The sequence below is a fragment of the Manacus vitellinus genome, unplaced genomic scaffold (genome assembly GCF_001715985.3).
Source record: "Manacus vitellinus isolate BGI_N305 unplaced genomic scaffold, ASM171598v3 scaffold_1_pilon, whole genome shotgun sequence".
In the NCBI taxonomy this organism is placed as follows: Eukaryota; Metazoa; Chordata; class Aves; order Passeriformes; family Pipridae; genus Manacus; species Manacus vitellinus.
In genome coordinates, this window is record NW_021939396.1 from 32,541,818 (window position 1) to 32,561,906 (window position 20,089).

The 20,089-nt window shown below is 37.9% G+C and overlaps 1 protein-coding gene across 1 annotated transcript in view; it reads left to right on the forward strand.

Annotated features, from left to right (window-relative positions):
* Positions 1-20,089, forward strand: part of NCOA2 (nuclear receptor coactivator 2) — a 177,729-nt gene that overhangs the window by 50,630 nt on the left and 107,010 nt on the right. The window contains exon 3 of the mRNA XM_018079524.2: positions 6,194-6,427. The gene's annotated coding sequence lies outside the window, so the exon portion shown is untranslated. The remainder of the gene's footprint in view (positions 1-6,193; positions 6,428-20,089) is intronic.

Sequence of the window (20,089 nt, forward strand, 5' to 3'; positions counted from 1 at the left end):
TTTTTTTAGAAATTATATATATGCTATATATGTTTTATATTTTAATATATAATCCGTGTATATCTATATAAATACATATGCATAGTAGTATGCTTAGTAAATTGAGTAGAATTGTCTCACTTTAAACTTATATTTAAATGCTGTATGTTCTTTTTTGACTCAGAAATTCATGGGATTAATATATAATAATTCTTTGGTTCTGTGTTGTGATTGTCACTGGAGGTAAGTATTAAAACCATTTCACATTTGGGGAGGTTATGTGGTAGAGAAACTGTTCCTTCATTTGGGTTTCATAGTGAGTTGATGGTGAGTTGGCTTAAAGGGGGAAAAAAAAAAAAGACATGCTTGTCAAGAAATCCAAAAAAATAATAGTAACCAGGCAACTTAATTTGGACCAAACTACTGAAGTTTGAAGTTACTGGTGATTTTTTTAATCTTCTTTGCTGAAAAACTTAGCAAAACTTTCATAACTGCTGCGCTGTCCAGTTGAAGTGTATTAAATGTGTGGTGCCCACTAGCCAGCTACGCTGGCTGAAGATGAGAGAAGTATCAGAGATTAGGAATGGGGTGTGCTCTGGCTGTTGACTGTACTGGGGGCTTTCTTCAGTTCTTACACAAGGATGGAGGATAGGCAAGCTTTGTTACTAGGTGCTTCCTTAAGTTTTTGAGAACGTTTTCCCACTCCTAAATTTTCTCACTGGTTACTGCTATGAATCTGCGAAATTTAGACATTTGTAATTATGGTGTATGATATAGTTTTGCTGGATTAGCTATAGAGCACTTATTGTGGCTATCGACCATGCATTACAGCTTGGAAACTGCTGGTTGGGGAATTCAGAGATTCTTTACCCTCAGTAGGGAAGAGACAGGAGATGGCAATAGTCTCCTCAGGCTGCAGAGACAGACTTACACAGTTCAGAGGGCTTGTCTAGCTTAAACAGATGCAGTCCCCTGTCAGCAGACATGCCTGGTTCCTAGTCTTTGGACTAGCAAGTGTTAATCTATCCATGCAGAGGGGAGAAGCATCAAAGAGCAAGTGAGAAGGTTTGGTATGGCAGGGTAGGATGAATACAAGGAAAGAGACAGGAGCACAGGGATTTTTTAATAGGAGTTAGCTGTTAGGTTGGCTCAGCACTCTGGTGTAACAGCACACTTTGAGCATTTCTGTCCACAGTAATGTGATGGTGTTTGGGGTATTTCCATGAGAGGAAGGATTTGTGGGTTCAAATAAGAGATCTCAAAAAGGAGATTATTAAGTTTTACAAATGTAGCCCAGGGAGTAGAGTAGAAATCAGCATATTAAATCAGAGCTGTCATGCATGGAGGCACCAAACTCATGTTCCCTCACACAGCATCTGTTAGAAAATGTTCTGTGCTCCTGCTCATCATGGATTTCAGGCTCAAAATCTACAACTTCTGGAGCAAAGCATACTACTGGAATAGCAAGGTAGTGTAAAAAAGGATATTTTATTCAAAGACTCTCACAAATTAGGCACAAACAGAGTTTAATGATAATTATTTTGTTAAGGAAACTATGTATGACATGCATTTTTGTATGTTTAGGAGGAATAATATTTCTCAGTTCTCCTATTTTTTTATTCTCTGCTCTGTGGAGAACTTTCTTGTGTCTTCGGCAAATGTATGAATTTTATCATGTAGTTTTGAATTTCTGAATATGACCTCAGTGAAAACTAAAACATAGTTTTAAACCAGTAGTAAAGCCCTGTAGCAAAAAGGGGGTTTTGCTCACAAAAATAAATGGTCACAGTATATTTCTTTTCCAAGCCACAGTAATAAGAGGGGGATAACTTTAAAAGGTTTGCTTTGGTACATTGCCAAGCTAAGTGTGTGCCAGGAGTCATCTTCACTCTGAAATATGTCCTAAGAGCCAGTTCAATGGCCAGAGAATTCTACAGGTGTATTTGCATTTATTCTAAGGACTTTGTGTTAGCTTTCTATGCAATATATCCTTGTATCCATGCTGTTACTCAGTTTTTTTATAACTCTCTGAAAAAAAAATTTAAATCACATATAAGTATATAACTTCCAATTTTTCACAAATCTGAGACTCAAGTATATTGTTTTGAAAACATAACAGACTGTGAGTAGATTTATTTTAGTAGATAGCACATGGATTTCATACTACTAAATACCGTTTACTCTTTGCTCTCTATCTGTTTTTGGCACTGCCATTCATAGAGTAAGAAAAACAAATTTTCCTGTAGAGTACATGAAATGAGGTGAGCTTAAATATTGGTCTAAAAGAAGTGTTTATGAAATGACCAAGCTTTGGACAGTCAGAACAGTGCTCGAGGTGCTGGAAATTGCTGTAAATACTAAGAAAAAGTCATTGTGGGATGTGAGTTGATTCCACAAAGCTGTGACACTTTCACACACTTTGCACCTGCTGTTTCCCTCAATAATTGGTAAAGAATGGAAAAGTCATTTGACCTTAACAATATTTAACTGAAGCAGAATTACCCTTAACTCACGATGGTGCTAGGGATGGGGTTAGCAGAGGGTTGGTGTTGTGGGTACTTATGGTGCTTTACTGCGTTTCCAGGACAGGGGCTTTATTTTATATGACGATGAGCCACAAAATTAAGGATGTAGTGCCACAGCTGTTGGAAGTTGTAAGTTCTGGTCAGTATTCGTAACTCACTTTTTTTTTTTTTTTAAATAATATGCCCGAAGTCAATAAAATCAATAGAATACAGGTACAAGTTTGCTTTTCCATTTTAATCTATTTTTCAGTGTGAGGGCAAGCTGTGAGCATCTGTGTGCAATGTATTGTGGAGCAGTAGCCTTAGTGTGGGAGTCTGTTTATTTGCATATCAGCCATAATGTTTTATACTGAACTCGTTGTATCATGTTATTTGAACAGGTTGAACTAAAAGAGTAAACTACACTATACATGTTGATCAATGCATGAAGTAGTTTTTGCATTGATGCTAGTATGTAGGATTTTGTAGTTATATAGGATTATAGAATTCTTTAAAATATTTCTTGAAATTAGAAAGGAATAATAATTTTGGGATTTTCGATAATTGGAAGTTCTAGTATTGTAGGAAATTATGTTCCTTATGATGACTTAAAGAACAGTTTCCCTAAACACACTTAACAACAGATTTAGTTTTACCATATAGAGAAGAATCCCTCATCAAGCGATGCCAGTATTGTTGATGATAGTACTCTATTTGCATTGTAGTGTGGTTAGTGATAATTGTATTAGTAATAGAAAGCTGTTGAAGGTTTTCCAGGAATAATTTGTATTTCAAAAATGCTTCAAACTACTTAAAAACAAAATAAAGGAAAAGGGAATCTTACCTTACAATGAATTTATGGTCTTGGATGAGTCTTTGCTGTTGGGTAAGATGTTCGATACACTTCAGACAGCTGTCTTAGGTCCTTGTAGGATATGCTGTCCTAAGGAAGATTAGTCTTTTTGTTGTTTAGTTCACTGCACTGAGACTCACCTTTTTCTTGACATATATGACCAAGTGTTTATATATTCACAAATCTTACATAAATACTTGCAATCCTAGAGCCTTTTCAAGCATTTCCATTATCAGTGTTTTGTGATTTGTTTTACATTCAAGCTTTCCTACTTGATGTAGTGTTGTAGCCTATAAATATTGATTTTGATGACAAAATAAGTAGGTTAGCTTATGTTAAAAAAACACAGCTTTTTTGGAGGTCTGCTGGGCTTCAGTTAATTTTTTAGGAACACTATATAGTAGCCTGTAAGAGCAAAATCTATTGCAGTTGCTTACAGTTGAGAGACAGTTACCAGTGCCTGATACTTCTAATCGCTTGGGCAATGCTGTATGAATGGAAATACTTTCCTTTCCTTTTTCTTCATTGAAAAAAGTCCTTTGCCGACAGCAAATGTTATACTCTGCCAAATGAAATAGTGCATGAAATTCTGCTCTCTTTTTCTTAAGCAGTTTTGTGTAGTTTCCATGATTGTACACTGAAGTACTGAAGTTTCATTCAACCTAATTATATTTTCCATCTTAACTGTAACTTGTGAACAGATAATTATTCTGGTCTTAAAAAAATTACATATAGCTAATATAGATGCTTGATAGCCAGTTTCATTACTAAATTGAATTCAAGATATAATAAAATTATTTATTAGTAGTTTTTGAAGACGGAAATGAGCTTTTAATGCTCCTTTTGTTTTATACAGTGAAGTTGAAACTTCTCAGTTTATTTTCATAAGAATTAACACAAACGTTCTGGGAGTGTGCATGTGGGTCCAATACTTTTTTTCCCATAGATCAGATGTCTCTAGACTAAGTATAATCTCACATGAATAGTTAGTCATTCCTTAGAAATAATTATTTCTTATTGAAAAATAAATGTCATAGTGCATTTAATCCAGTTATGATTTGTATTGTGTGTAAGCATGGGAGAATGTTTTTATTTTTTCCTGGTCTGCTCTTCTGGACCACGTTTGTGCAGAGTATTTACAAGAGCCATTGAGGAATTGTTGCCCTGTTTGCTATTAAGAGCTCAGTATAAAAATCTGTAAATTGGACTTTGCTCTAAAATAATGTGTTGTCTGTTCTGAGAGGTTTTCCTTTTTCTGTATTTTACTTGACATTTACTTGCATTTGTTTTTCATGCTAAGATAAATAACTGCTAAATTAGAGAAAAGGAAAGAAAAAGTTTCCCAGAATTTTATACAAGAAGGCTATTTCCCATCCAGGTAGGGGCAGGTGATCACAAGCAATGGTATGGTATGCAGTTACCCTTCCTCTTTGTAATTGATACAGGGCTGCTCTTAATTAAGTGCAAATGTAAATTAAAATGAATTTGCTTAAATTATCTCTGTTAGCTGTGTGTGACCTTCATCAGGAATGAAGCTAACCTATTTTACTTCAGGTCTTCATGGCCTAGAAGTATTTTTTGAACAGCTTTAGCTTTTCAGGCAGTCATTGGTACCTCTAGGATGGAAAGAACAGCATCTGAAGAAACACTAGCTGGACTGTGTGCTGTTGTCCGATGATGCTATTTGGACACTGCTTGTAGGCATGCAACAAAACTGGTGGTGAAGGCAAAGGTGGCTTGCACGGCATGGGGTTCACTCTGGCACTGTCCATCTGTAGCTGCTCCTCCTCCATTTGACACAGGTCTCGGGCGTATGGATTTGCACAGTTGTCTTTTCAGTGAGCTGAATGAGTTAAGCTATTAAGGGCTGAAAGGGGAGTGCCAGTAGTTGCAGTAAGGAAGGCTGCCTGGTGTTTCCCACTATAGGATGTTCCTCAGAGTTTTTAATAACTTCACAAAATGTTAGTCTTTGGGGCTAGGCAGTTGCCTCTAGCTTAATTTTTGTTGTTGTTGTTGCCAAAATAATGTAGCTATCTGTGAGAATGTGTGGAAAAAGTTATTTCTCTTTGTAGATTAAAAAGAAAAAATCCAAAACAAAACATCAACAACCTTTTTTTGGAAATGCTCAATGTCCCTCCCTTTGAAACAGAGACTAGGAGTTAGATGGCAGTGTGGGAAGCACTAGTGATAGGCACTGGAGAAGAAGAGCAGGTTATGAGTCACAGCTTTGCCTTTGACAGTGCTGCAAAATTCACAGATTTACTAAACTGTAACTTTTTAAAGACAGGATACTTCTTACATGCTGTCTTGATCATGCAAGAGCTGTGTGGCCTGGAAGTTGGGGGGGAGGCTGATCTGGTGGACAAAAACGATGCCTTGTCCCTCAGCGCCTGAGAGTCAGAAGGGAACCCATTGGGACGTTGACATGCATGGGGTCCTAGTGTGGTCATGGCCCTAAAATACCATAGCCTGTGAACAGGGATGTGTGAGAGTGAGAGTTAATATTGGGGAATGAAGGAAATAGGGGGGGTCAAGGGGAGAGTGTGGCACTGCTAGCCAAGCCTGGAAGCAACTGAGCTGGGAGAGATAAAAAGCCTTGAGGAGTGAGGGTAAGGAGAGATTTGGCAAGGGTGCTGAAGGTAGGAATGAAGAAGGACCAGGGCTAGAATCAACATGGGCCAGAGGATATGGCTTGAGGAAAACAGGCAGAGTTTGTTCTGGAAGGTCCAGATGTTTTTAACCATCACCTCTGGCTAGTTTCCATGCAGAGAATTGTTTCACATTTGGCCCTTTGTGAGGAAACCCCTCAGTTTAATGGTATTTAATCGCGTGCTGATGTGCTGTTTTTTCCCTGCAGGACCCCGTGCACAGGATGGACTTGTTCTGGGAATGAATCTGGTTGATGCGTTGGAGAAGGCTGTTCTCTGTAGTACCCCTGCCTCACTTCCAGCAGAAGTCGGGACGCGGGTGGTGGACGAGGCAGGGGATTGCAAGAGGCAGGAGCCATTCTGGTGGTCTGCGCAGCTGCATGCTGCCCTGGAGAGCGGGACTCTCTTCCCGGCTGTGCTGCAGACTTCCTAGGTGATGCTAGGTAAGTTGCTCAAAATGAGCTTTTCTCATGTCTTTGCTAACTTCAGTATGTGTCTTGCTGTCTTGCAGATGACTTGAGATCTTACTTGAAAAAGTGCTGAGCACTGGTAACTGGGAGTGAGGCAGTGGGGGCTGTGGTTTCAAAGTTCTATATAAAGCACAACGTAATGCTAAGTGCTGAGAAAAAATTAGGTCTGAGTTTTGCCAAACTGGAGACAAAGTTGTCTTCAGAACTGGAGAATCATTTTGACCTTAAAGCTGTCGCTTCATTTCATTTAGCTAGGAAGCTAGGAATAACACAGTTATTCTTAGTTAGGAGTAACAGAGTAACGGTAAGGCTAACCATCATGTTGATGAAACACTCAGCTGCACCACTGAATTCACAAAAAAATCACTTGTTCCATCTTCCAAAAAAAAATTGTGAGTAGTGTGCAGTAAATAAGGTATAGGACCATACGCCAAATGCCAAGAGTTAAACAGATTGTTGTGTAGATTAGTGGTAATTTTGTAATTTTTTGAATGTGGAAGAGGCGCTGTGGAAATAGTATGACATAACTGCGACATATACCATTCCACAAAAGCAAACAAAGGCAAAGTTTAAGTTTTTTAAAACTTAACTTCTACTATTTTCTTCTATGAGTGCTTGCTTCTAGAGACTAGTTTGTATGATGTAGGATGATTTTGGGGTATAAGAGGCACAGCATTTTTTGATGCTGTCAACTCAGATAATAAATGTACATAAAACCAAAATGAAATCTAAATTCATCATGCATTGCAGGCACATGCCTCTTGTGCCTGGTTATTGTATCAGATACTAAATAGACAGTGTTTGTAATGCCCACTATCAGAGTGGCTTGAGATCAGAATTTCATCTGCATTTCCTCAGGCTCGGGATTTATATTTTCCTAGTGTGACGTCCAGTTGTTGTAATCAATAGATAACAGAGAATTTTTTGGCCAAGGCATGGTTCGCTAAATATTGTTTTAACTTAGCTAAACTGAACGCAAAATATCTGACATTAGATCAGATTTTATGAATTAACCAAGAGCATTTCTTTGGTGACTAGAAGCTTAGTGAGTGTGTTTGCCAGATAAGCTGTTACTCTCTGTTGCAGGGAAGAGAGGGAGAGAGAGAAAAAAGTATGAAGCTTTGATAATGGCTGAATATTATATTAAATACACAGAGTAAGAATGTACATTCCCCTTCTAGCCTGCTCACAGGGGTTCTACTGCATATGGCTCTGTGAAAGGCTGCAGTAATGCTTTAGGTGTTGAGCAATGTAAGTGCTGCTTTCTAAGAAAACATGAGATATTTTTGTTTGACTACTGCTGTGCAGTTTGTGCAAGTCTTTCTTTAAATCTTTAAAAATAAAAAAAGGCAGCAGGGGTGGTGGGGAGACAATCTGTGTTTTATGAGCAGAAGTTAAAAATGAAATTATTTGCTTTACCTGGAGCATTGAGAATTATGTTGCAATTAGACTGATGCAATAGCACACATTACGAAAGGATCGCACGATTCGCAGAGCCTGCTGGAGAAAAGCATGGCACTGGAACAGCAGGGGTGTTGTGGGCCTGCGAGGCAGTGCGCTGGCACAGCTACACGGAGGAGATTATCAGCTAATGTGGGGAGAGGAACGCCAAGAAAAATAAAAACTCTGCCGTTCCTGTGTATCCCATAAAACAGGGGGGTGAGAGGGGAGAGGAGGAGGGTGACTTGTTTTATCAATGTGCCTACTTTATTTCTTTGTCACATCTAATCCGGTATGGAAAATGGTTTCTGTTGTGTGAAAGAGAGAAAGAATGGAAATGGAAGCTAATAATGAGCTAATATATTGTGAATCCTGCTAATAATAGTGGAATTTTATTCAGTGCACTGTATTTCTGCAATAGAAAAGTAAAATTTCTTTGAGTCAACTGAACCATCTGTTGAACAAATTGGTTCAGTTTCATGAGTCTGTTACTAATTCTGAGAAGATGGTATTTTATTGGATCAGTAGAGTCAGGACGTTAGTGTCCATATTCTTTAATTTATTTACTGTTATTGAAGTAGGTCATGTTGAAGTGTTATGTTCTCATGAATACAGTAATACTGTGGTTAATATTTCTAGTATTTCAAGCTTTACCTTTGCTCTATTGAGTTTTTTTCACTGTTTTTAATAAATATTACTAACAGTCTTTAAAGTTGTGAGTTTCCAGCTTTGTATCAAGTTCTTGATAATGAGGTAATTGAACCGTTTTTAAATTGCACCTCTTCTGGTGCATTTCTATTTATATTTCTTTGTTTCTGCATTTTTTTCTACTCTATTTTACTTATACAGTTTGAACATTAACAGAATTTTAGTTGCTTCTATTGCTGTTTTCTCATTTAGACTAGTTCTTTGTAGCTTCACAGTTGTGAAAAAAATATTGTAGGTGACAAAGCAGTTTATGACTTCACATGGTAAATGCCTAAGAATGTTATAGAGTCAGCGAGCTGATGTCATATGAATTAATAAAAGAAGAAAGAAGGGAGAAATTCAAAACAGTTTCAAAGATTCTGTTCCCATGTGTCAGGAATGCTCTAATTTGATCTCATACACATACATGTGCCTTAAAGCAGTTTAAATTCGCAGGTACATCTCCTAACAAAATCATCACTGAAAGAAAAGAAATCACAGGTGTAATGCCAATCAAGTTTCTGTGTGCTTTACTGTTAAATATATAAAATCAATGCAAGTTCTTCTTATGTACTACATATAACTAGCTGTAATACTTTGACACATTTAGAAGGGAAAGCTGAACTCTGAATTTAGGCAGTGAATATATATTTTCTTTGTAGTACATATGTTACTTGAAAAATACAAGACTGGCATTAAGCATGTGCATTCAATGTGATTGTAAGCTGTGGCATTTTCAGCTTTGTAGTCAGGGTGTCTGTTCAGAGTAGCTTAGTGTATGAGGGATGTGAACGGAAGTTGATAATACTTTGTAATGTTACTTAAAAAGTAAAGGAAATTATCTGTTAATTATGGCTATTTTTTCAGCTTTTATATATGTTAATTATGTAGTAATTTGTCCTCTTTAAAACAGAAGATAAAGAAGGTATAAACAGGAGGAACAGCAGTGTGGGATATCATTGCTTTTGAGGGATTGGTGGGCTGACGAGGAATGGAGATGTGTAGTTGTTTTCTGAAGGTGCATGTGAGTGTTGGGAGTGCAAGAAGCTGCCCCATTGCTGATAAGATGTTCCAAACTCCCTGTGTGTTGTTTTTGTCCTTGGTGCAGCTCACTGAAGTTGCAGATGACGTTCATGAAATGAAGTGAGGGGAAACTTTTGTGGCTGAAATCCTGTGCCAAGTCTTTTTGAAGTCGTATGCAGCAGCTGTGCTTAGCTAAAGAAAGACTTTCTTTGCCTCCATCGTAACATCTGCATGGTCTTTAACAGCAGAATTGTTCCACTGTGATGTGTCATTCAGCTAATCTGGGTTGCCTTCATTAAGTCTTTTTTTTCTTTTCCTTATTAGAAATGCTCACATTACTTTGGGGAATAAGTTTTACAAAGATCTGAACTTGAGCACTTCCATATAGAAACAGTAGGCTTCAGTCAAAAAAAAAGTCAAAAGATGAGTTGAGACTTTGTAGCTCAGTGAGTCCCTTTAATTTGGGCACCTCTAGATGCACTTCATGAATTGGATTTTTCTGTGTCCTCCCTTGTTTGGAGGATAGGGGCTGAACATAGGGCCAGTTTTTGTGGAGATGCCACAAATATAGCATCATTGCAGCTAGCACTGGTCTAACAGCTTCCAGAAGTGTGTGGCTTGCACCCTCCATGCTGAGGTGTTACCCCATCTCCTTCATACCAGTGCTGCTGCAGCTGCAACTCTCGGCTGAGGTGGCTCAGAGAGCCAAACTAGTGGTCAGCTAACTGCGTTTTTGGTTGGGTCACTTGGCTGGCTCTTGAATTCTTTGAACTTCCTAACTGCAGAGTTGGACAAATGTCTCTGCTGATGATGGCCTGGAAAAGAGGGGTGGCAGGACCAACCTCTTTTAGTTGTAAATTGGCTTCAAATGCCTTGACTTGAGGCAGGAAGAACACAACCAAGGGAAGTGTTTTTAAAAAGTGCCTGAGTTCAACTGTATACTGTGTTTACTTTGAAAGTTGAGAGAAATCAATACATCAGATGTAATTAAATTTGAAATTTTAGCTTTAGTATTTCTTTTAGTTGAAGGTTTTTGAACAAGGCCTTTTAAAGCAAACCTTTATTTAATCTTCCTTCAGTGTGATATCAAGAGGTCTGTAATTGTTTACTCTCTGTTAGCACTGTGAATGTGGCAAGTTCCTTCAGCTAAAGGGTAGGGTCTAATGGTCTAAAGTAAGAGGTTGTGGTCTCGAAGAACAAAACAAAGGTAGTAGAAATGCTGCTGCTTCTCTCTGTGGTCTTGACAGTTAATATCATGCATTTGTATAGGGGTACTTGACTCTCAAGCAGCATGTCCCAAACTGAATCTGGAGGAGTACATTGTAAATTAAATGTGGGTGGGGGTTTTTTTGGTAAAAATTATCGCGTTTTATCATCAGTAATTACTGGATATGCATTTGCTTTTCAGTTGAACAGTATGATCAGTCTTCCTGATGTAACCTTGTAGGAAAATGACTGTCACTGGAAAAGCAGAGTGCTGATTTATGTAATTGTACTTATTACAGAAGTTTGGGTTTTGAGATCCAATTAACATAAATAAGCAGAATGAGAGAAAAGGACAGAAAACATATACTGCTCCTTATGAGAGTTGTGAAATGATATTTTCAAAATTATCTTCTAGTCAAATTGAGATTTTCTTCAATTTATGCAAGGAGGACTGGTTACTCCGCACATTCAGTGTCTATAAGATTGAACATACACTCGCCACAATGAAGAATGAATACTATACTGTGCAAAATAATAAAACTGCTATTACAAATTACTTAAAATACTTGCATATTGAACAGGAAAAGATAGATCTCCCTGCATGTGTTATTCGGAGTGCAGCCTGCCTGCTGGGGGAGTGCGATGCACCTGCCTCCTCATCTGAGAGTGACCATGACCACGTCACCAGGGACTGAGCACGCCTCCGGTGAGAGCTGGGCTTTTCAGTCTCACACGTGAAAAACATGTGTTGCCTAATGAGTACAGTTAGGTCCTAGTAGTAGAGATGCTAGGCAACAGTAGTCCAGTATATGCATTTTATTTACACATTTAAAAGCAGTAAAATAAGATCTTAAGGTCAGTAAAACTGAGCACATTTAATACATTATGGTTCCAGTGACGTTACCGTGAGGTAAGGGCAGGCAGACAAGGACTTGTTTCAAAAACAGGAAACACGAACATTTATATAAAATTGCACAGTTTCAGCTGTCATAAATGTGGTTTCAATGCAGTTGAAGGAGTAAAACCCAAAGTAGTTATAACTAGCTTACTTCCTCTTCCAGTCAAAGTGCAAATAGCCATATAATTAACAATCTGTGGCTCATTTTCTCTAGCTCAGTTAAGTATTCTGTTTCGCCTGTTCAGTCGCTGTATAAACACAGAGGGAACCTGACTTGGTTCAGAACGTTTTAAAACACAAATATTCCCAGTCATAACCCGATCTGCAGATTTACAGAAGAGGGTCTTCAGTTGCCCCTCGAGCTTGGCAGCAGCAATGAGACCTGTGAGTGTGCCTGGCACACTGCCAGGCTCCTTGGAGAAGAGTGAGCCTTGCCAAGTTGGCTTCTTGCCATGGTAAACTGCATGGGGCAGCAAAACCTGCTGCCGAGCCGGTAGACAGTTTTTTCTCTTTAGGGACTTCCCTTCTTACATTCCATTACAAATTGGCTTTATTCAAAGTCTTTTATCATTAATTTTTTGAGGACTGATTGCTCAGCTTTTTTGGACAGCTTTTTTCTGAGTTAATTCACCCATCCTGCCTTTGACTCCGCTCATGCACTTAGTGTGACAGAAAAGCATGAATACAAAAGGATAGGAAAGAGTTCCTCTTCTGCTCATGTACACTCTCGGGTTGGTTCAAATGTGTTTTAGGCTGCTTGGGGAGCCTTTGAGGAGAGCCCTAACTTTTCATCCAGAAAATGCCTGTCACATTTCTCTGTCTCTGCTGATATCATGCACTTGAGCAGCAAATGTACATTCCCCGTGTACTCTACTTGCTGGAAAGAGCCATTGAGGAACCTTTACAGGGTAAGTTTACTCTCTTAGGAGAGTTTCTCCAGGGAAGCTCTACTTGGTTACTGAAGCTGCAGCACTTGGCTGCATATGGTAATTGACAGTGGACCTTTTCTTCATGTGATAGGTATCACTGCATTTTGCAAAGCCCTGTGAGAAACCTCTAGAAAGAGCTCAATAAAGATTACTCTGTCCTAAACATAATATGGAACATTTCCCTTCCTTTCCTAGCTTTCCTCTTCAACTGTCAGATAAATAGTGGAATATTATACATTCATAGTGACCATCTTTTGTCTTTATGCAAGGAAGTTCTTAAAAGGATTATTTCATCCTGTACCAAGGTTTTCACTTCTTCAGAAAAAGCTGACCAACCCATTTTGTTGTCACTAGAACAATCAGAAGAGCTACATCTATGACAAGAACCTTGACTCATGTTTCTGAATGGATTTTTGAAAGGAAAAACAGTCCTAACAACCTCTGTGTAACAGCCAAGATACATCCAACAGTGATTACAAAGGGAACAGAAATCAGGACAGAGTTCTGCGTTGAACTCCCTAGTGGTTTTGGCTATGATTTAACAGGGGAGACAAGGGAGGACCAATGAAAGTCAGAACTCCTTTGCATCCTAGAAAAAACCCATGGTTGTTATATATACTGAAGTGTTTCTTTCATTCTAAATAAAATTTGGAATCTTTCAGGACACAACAAGTTTATAACATTTTTAATTGTATAAAGGATTTCTTCCTATTCTTGTCTTCCAATGTTTTAAGAGAACATACAGCTGCCATTCTGAAGAGGATGGTTGTACAGCTTCTGCTGCTGTGTCTGCTTACTCTGTGTCTGTAGGTAATAATTTATTATAGCATCAATATAACATTACCTTGAGTCATTATCTTAGGTGTTTGCCAGAGTTACTCATGTATTTCTTTGCTTAGCGTGACATGGCCGCATTTTCCTTCATGGCTTAGTTCCTAGCCCAGGCACAGGCGATGAAATGTGCTCACATTGCGCTGTGTTTTATCACTGACTTAAAGGAATTGAGCGGGGTTGTGTTGTAAAAGAGGACAGTAGGGCCAGTCAGTTTGATGCAATGAATGGATTGCTCTTATTCGCGGAGGAGTATGGTCCAAACAGTGGTCTCTGGGCCAAGACCAGCCTACAGGAAATTTCCATCTGCTCTGCTTTTTACCAAAGGAGACGGAGAGCAGCTTTGCAGCAGCAAATGCTGCCCAGCAACAGGACTGTATTGGAGGCTTGCTACAATCCAGTTTAAGAGGGCTGTCTCCAAGGGAGTGGAAGTGTCTCCCTTCTCCTGTGGTCCGGCTTTATTTCCATGAGGAAATCTTGACAATATTTCTAGAGTAGCTACTTGTGTCATGTGCAGGCTGGCCAGGTTGGTGACTACCCCAAGGACTGGGAAGTGAGGTCTGTGAGAATTAGCTGACTTGAGGTTCTGCATCGTACTGAAATAGAATTGCCAACTCCTTGTAATAAGTGACTTCTTTTAATAGAAAATCATATCCTTTAATAAAAACACTGCATTAAAAATGACCTTATGAATTACAAGCTCACATGCCATATAAGAAGCATCTTATTTGCATATGAAGTAATTCAGATTCAAACTTCTAATTTCTGTTTGAGAAGATAAATACTAATTTTTGACTGAATTTTGATATTTTAGTTTTATATTGCCCTTTAGGAGAATTGCAAGACTAATTTGAGACTGTACCTATTAAACCAGAAAAGAGCATGGGAAGCTGGAAAACTCTGTATATATGTAAATAATAATATTAATAAAATGCATAAAATTGTATGTGCACTCTTCATTGGTATGCAGTGATAGTATTTATATAAAGTTTTATTATCCTGAGATAATATGCATACCCATTATGTGAGAGCAATTAATACCTTTCTAATCTGTGCAGGTCATCCAAAACAAATACCTGTAACAATCATCTCCACACTTGGTTGTGTGTTTTTGTCATCATAAGGTTAAATACTAAATTAGATTTTTGTAAGATTTATACTTTTTAACTTTGGTATCTTTTTGAATTCATTGTTTTAAGGATTTTCACGCTTACGAAACCATTAGGCTCTTGTACTAATGAAGATGGTTCAGGTGAAAATGAAACAATAGAAAAATCATATATAAATATATAAATTGGGTGTTAGCTTTAAGATCTCAACTTACTATAACTTGCTCTTTCAGCTGATGATAGAAGAAACTTGTTACTTTTGTGTATGTGTATTTCTACAAATAATATGTATTGCTTAACTCAAATACAGTCAAATAGAGGAATATATGCATTTTTGTAAGGAGTTACTGCAATTGACCTCGTCTCTAACATGTAGAGCAGAATTGTTGTTCTTAAATAAAACTGAAAGAAGAAATTCTTATGCGTGGCAGTTCCCTCATGTCATTGCTCTATGGACCTATGTAAAATCCAGGTACTTGTAAATTCCCCTAAACCTCATTAGGCTCCTGCAAAGTTTCTGGCTCTGGCATGAATGATCTCTTTACTGGGGACAGATTGTTTCTCCTTATCAGGAATGGGGCCGTCATGAGTCAGCTAACCACATTACCAAGATCGATGTTGAGCTCTTGAAATTACCCCAGTAATATAGAAAATAGTATAAATCCATGATCAGTTGCAAACTTTTTAAAATCACTTTTTGCATTGTAGAAAAATAAGAAGAGATGCACAAACTTACACAAATTACCAAGTGCCTTTATAGCATTTCCGTGCTACTGGATCACCTTGGGGTTTGAGTCAGGTTTCCCAAGTTTTCAACTTCACTTCTTCAGTCTTGTCATCCCTTGCAGTTGTTTGAGCTCTGCTCTAGATCAGACTTCTCTGCCAAGGTGAAAAATTTCCCTGTGTTTAGACATGTTGTAGATACCTTTGGGTACCTTCCTCTTTGTGTTCTTAAGAGTCAGTTCTGTTGCCTTGTTTTCTTTATTTCTTCTTTTAAACCAGGCTTTTTCCACTGTTCATTTTGCTTCTGATAAACTGAGTGGAGTAAGTTTCCTGTAACAGCATCCGTCTTGCTTTCCCCTGGGCAAAAGACTATTCACTTGTTCCTAGCCTGGATCGTAGGTGGTACCAGTCCTGTTAACAGATGTCTGAATGCTGTGTATAAATGTACACACAGTTTATTTTTTATATTTATGTATATAATATTTATAACAAACACCTGTGTTGTATAGAACTTCGGGTAATATCTGTTAGCTAATATCTGGTATATAATTGTTAGTATTAATAATTTTATAATAATTCTTTTAGATTTATATATAAAATAACATCTGCCAACATGTTTCCCAGTTAGATAAATCTCTTCCATTGTTTTAAAATGTTGATATCTATTTTACTTTGATTTTTATTTGTTCGTTTAAAAGAAATGCAACGTTATCAGTAGCTTTTTCTGTTTTCTAAACATCTCATTGACTAAGACTGCTCAGTTTATGGTAGTAGTATGTGATAGAAGTATTGTATGACTTCATGTATAGCATTCTAAAGCGATGTACTTGCAGATCTAAGGTCTTGGTCTTTGCTGTAAGAGGTGCTAAGTAAAATCCCGTGGTCTTTGTTGTACAAGAGGTGAGATGGTGGACTGTTTTGGCCTTAAAATCTATATTTTGATTTATTTATTTGGGGTAATTTTTATTCCGTCTTTTAGTAAATGATCGGACTTCGTAACTATTAGAGTTTTGTATGTGAACATATTCTGTGACCTGCCTAGAAGTGGCTTAATGCTGTTATTTGATTGTTCTCTGGTATATATTACTTAACTGGTCTCAGTGACATGGGCTGGCTTATATTCTCTTGCTACATTTACAAAGAGTTTAGCAGCTAAGGGTCATGTGAAATGGAGCAATATAACTATTCATGCGAGTGCTGGCTTGTGTTTATGTTCTTGAAGACAACACACTTGCATAAATGCTAGATTAAAAAAAAATTAAAGTATCACAAATCTTATCACGTATCATAGATTACAGTAAAATACATATATGTGGGAAATTATCTCTTTATATCTCCTATTTGAAGCTAAATCAGACCCGTGTGTATGTTTTTCTTTAAAAACTGTCTAGCAAAATGTACAAGATGGATTTTAATATTGTGGTATTACTTCTAGGTGATCTGTTAGTATAGCCAGCTGTTTACTTTGGTCCATCTAAGTTAGCTTTCTGTGAAATAGTAATAAGGTCAAATATTCTCCTTTATTTTTAGCCTCTTTTCCTGTAGAAACAAGGCTCATGAGGTCACACCGTGTACTTGTGTAGATGGACACACATCCCTTCATCTCGCCTCAGTATCTTTTGAACCTATTGCTGATGACATTTTTTGGCACAGTGGAGGTCTCAGAATTCAGATCCCACAAGTTTTGTGAAAATAAGTAACTGAGTACAGGTGGAAGCACCTAAAGGTACCCTGACAGAGGGAAAGGTTGAAGCATTAAATAACCATATTAGTTGCCTGGGAATCCTAGTGATGGGAAAAGAGAGACTTTAAGCAAATGTCCCAACTGTGGGAAATGCTTCCTTCAAAGCTTTCACCTTTCTAGGCACCAAAGTCAACCAACCAGAAGGTATAAATCTGTGGGAGATGAGGCTTAATTAATTCTGTTGTTCATGGGACTACTTGTTCCTTAGATATTTAATAATAATAATAATATCAGTAGCACAAATGTTTCTATGCAGTATATTTTTGTATATTTAATATTTAAGGTAAACATGCAGGGATATTCTTCTGACAGTCCTAATTTTCAGAAACATTTTTTGTGTTTTCACTGTGAACATTATTTAAGTGTTTACAGAGCACCTTCTCTCCCTATTAGGACAAACTGAGCAGTTCCTTCCCCCTACTTTTAAAGTGACAGATAGTGTGAATGCATTCCAGCCATGTTTTGCATGTGGTTCTGGATTGCAACTAGCCAGAAATGCTGGAGAATTTACGGCACTGTGATTGTACTCCAAGGGAGTTAACTGGTAAGAAAACAAGGTTGGTACAGTATGCTTACTGAATATGGAAATAATAATAATTATTAAGCTAACCAACAAGAAATGTATTCTTAATAAAATGTGTGGGTTTTTTCAGTGTAATCATATGACTGTATAATACAAAAATTGCTTTGAGAGTAGGTCAAAGATTACGCATAGCAGAGACTTGTGTGATTGGTTATGAACAAGCGAAATAGGGTAAACTTTTGACCCGGCAGCAGCAAATGGAACTGTGTAAAGCACCTACAGATGGCAGGATTTAACATATAGTCGTCTCTCGCCCTTTCACAGCAATTACTATCATATTACAGCAGGCACTGAGGGGAAGGCGCTCTGCAACTCTAATACAGTGCGTCTTTGAAAGTTTTGAATATGCAGTTGCGTTTCATTTTTGTAGGGCCATCAATTAGCTTAGCAAGAAGAATTCCACTTTTGTTGCTTATGTTTGACTCGACGAGTTCCTGACCAGTGTGCCAAGTCCATTTGGAACAAAAAAATCATTTGAACGGTCTGAATAATTTTGATAGTTTGGGTTGCAGTATAGATTTATTGCTAAGGTAGAAAGACTCAGTGAAAGTTTTATGCTGTTGTGCTGGTGGTGTGGGCTTGAAGGGATGAGGAGAATGTAGTTCCGGAGGGATGTCTGGGAAATAAGGCCCCCAACCAGCTCCTTAGATCCTTGTGTAGATGCATGCATCTTCCTGGTTGAGTTTTAAGTTTGCAAAACTAAAACTTCAAAAAGACCAATTGATAAACTCTTATTTGACAATATTATGGCATTTAGATAATTCAGTGGCTTTTAGGTTTGTTTGTACCTATGAAGTACGTGGCAAATTAGAAAAAGTGTCTTGTGAGTTAGAAACCGATGATTGCCATTTTCCTTTAAATTTTGTCACTTACAAAATCGGAAGCCCAGTTGCACTTTTGGCACAGACTGATAGTTCTGAAGTCATCTGAGCGTATTTTATGCAATTCACCGTCTTTTGGGTGTTTGTGTGTCTTGTGTTATATATGTGTGCAGACTTCTCCCACAGTTGTTTTGGGTTTTTTTTTATTGTGCTTTGACGTATAGGCATTTGGGGTGAGTCTGAATTATAGAAGGCATGCTTCCTTCTAGTTGTGATCCAGCCGCTATCTCCCTTTCTGTCTCTGCGTTGCCTGCTGGCCTGTAATCTGATGCGTGTGCCAGATGTGGGGAGGTGGAGCAGAAGCAATCCAAGCTTTTTAGACCATTTCATGGAGGGGGTTATTTTATTATATTTGTGGTTCACAAAAATTTTCCTTTGGTTTTTCCGAATGAATTCTATGGAGAGTAGAAATTGCAAGCATATGGTAGTAAGCTAAATAAGATACTGGAAAAGTGCTCTTTGGAGGAAGGGAGAAATTTCAAATACTGATAAAGTAAAGGGTGGGTGGGTGTTTTTTTTTTTTCTTTTAAATCATGCTGAAGCTTGCACTGTACATAGGCTGGGTTTAATTCCATTTCTTTTTGCAGACAAATTGTGTTCATTTTAGCCATGCCTGTACCTGCAGCAAAGAGGTGCTGCTGCAAGCTTTAAGGCACTGAAACGGCTCAGTGACTGCTACTACATGAGTTTGATCTGGTCACACAAGATTTTGAACCTTTCCTGGTTGTTAAAATGCAGTGAAATGAAAACTACTCTCCTTAAATGCCAAACAGCACACACTAAGGTAGATTAATTCCTTCTACAGTTTTATAACCCACGTCACACACACATTAAAAAACCCCCACCAAACCAAACTTTAAGTCAGTTAAAAATCCAACCCCTGCATTCCCCTCGTTTACTGATGAGCAGCTTTCAGATGGCCAGGTTTGAGCTGCACTCAAAATTTGCCTGGACCTGTTGACCTCCCAGCTCTTCAGAGGAGGCTCAGGAGCTGCAGTATTGCCCTATGCTCCCTGCGAGTCTGGTCTGTGGGCATGACAGTGGCCTCTGCCAGAGATAGTGGGTTGGCAGGGTTACCCCACAGACCTTGTTAAAACATAGTTGAGTAACCTTAATCTAAGGGTAGTAGCATAATTTTGCAGTGTGAAGTGGTTGTCTGTTGTATTCATGACTTTAATGAGTTGGGGTTTGTTCACATGACAGCTATTTCACCTGAAAATAGGGGCAAGTTATTGTCAACTTTCTATCTCATAAGTACCAGCTTCATAGAGGTATTCTGGATTTGTTGCACTTGAAAAATACAAAACCCAAAACCAACTCTATAGAAAAAAAAAAGTTCTTATTATATGGAGTAGAAAGGCAAATGAATTAAGAGGCAGGTTTCATATTTGGGAAAGAAAGTGATTTTCAGAATCACAGAATACTCTGAGTTTTGTCTAGTTATGTTCTTTTTTAAGTACAAAAAGGTATTGAAATGACCTGATAGGTCTTGAAGTGTTATTGAAATGTTAATATTGAAACATTATTGAAATATAATGGGATTATTCTCACAGTTTCACTGATTAAAATGGAAATGTAATT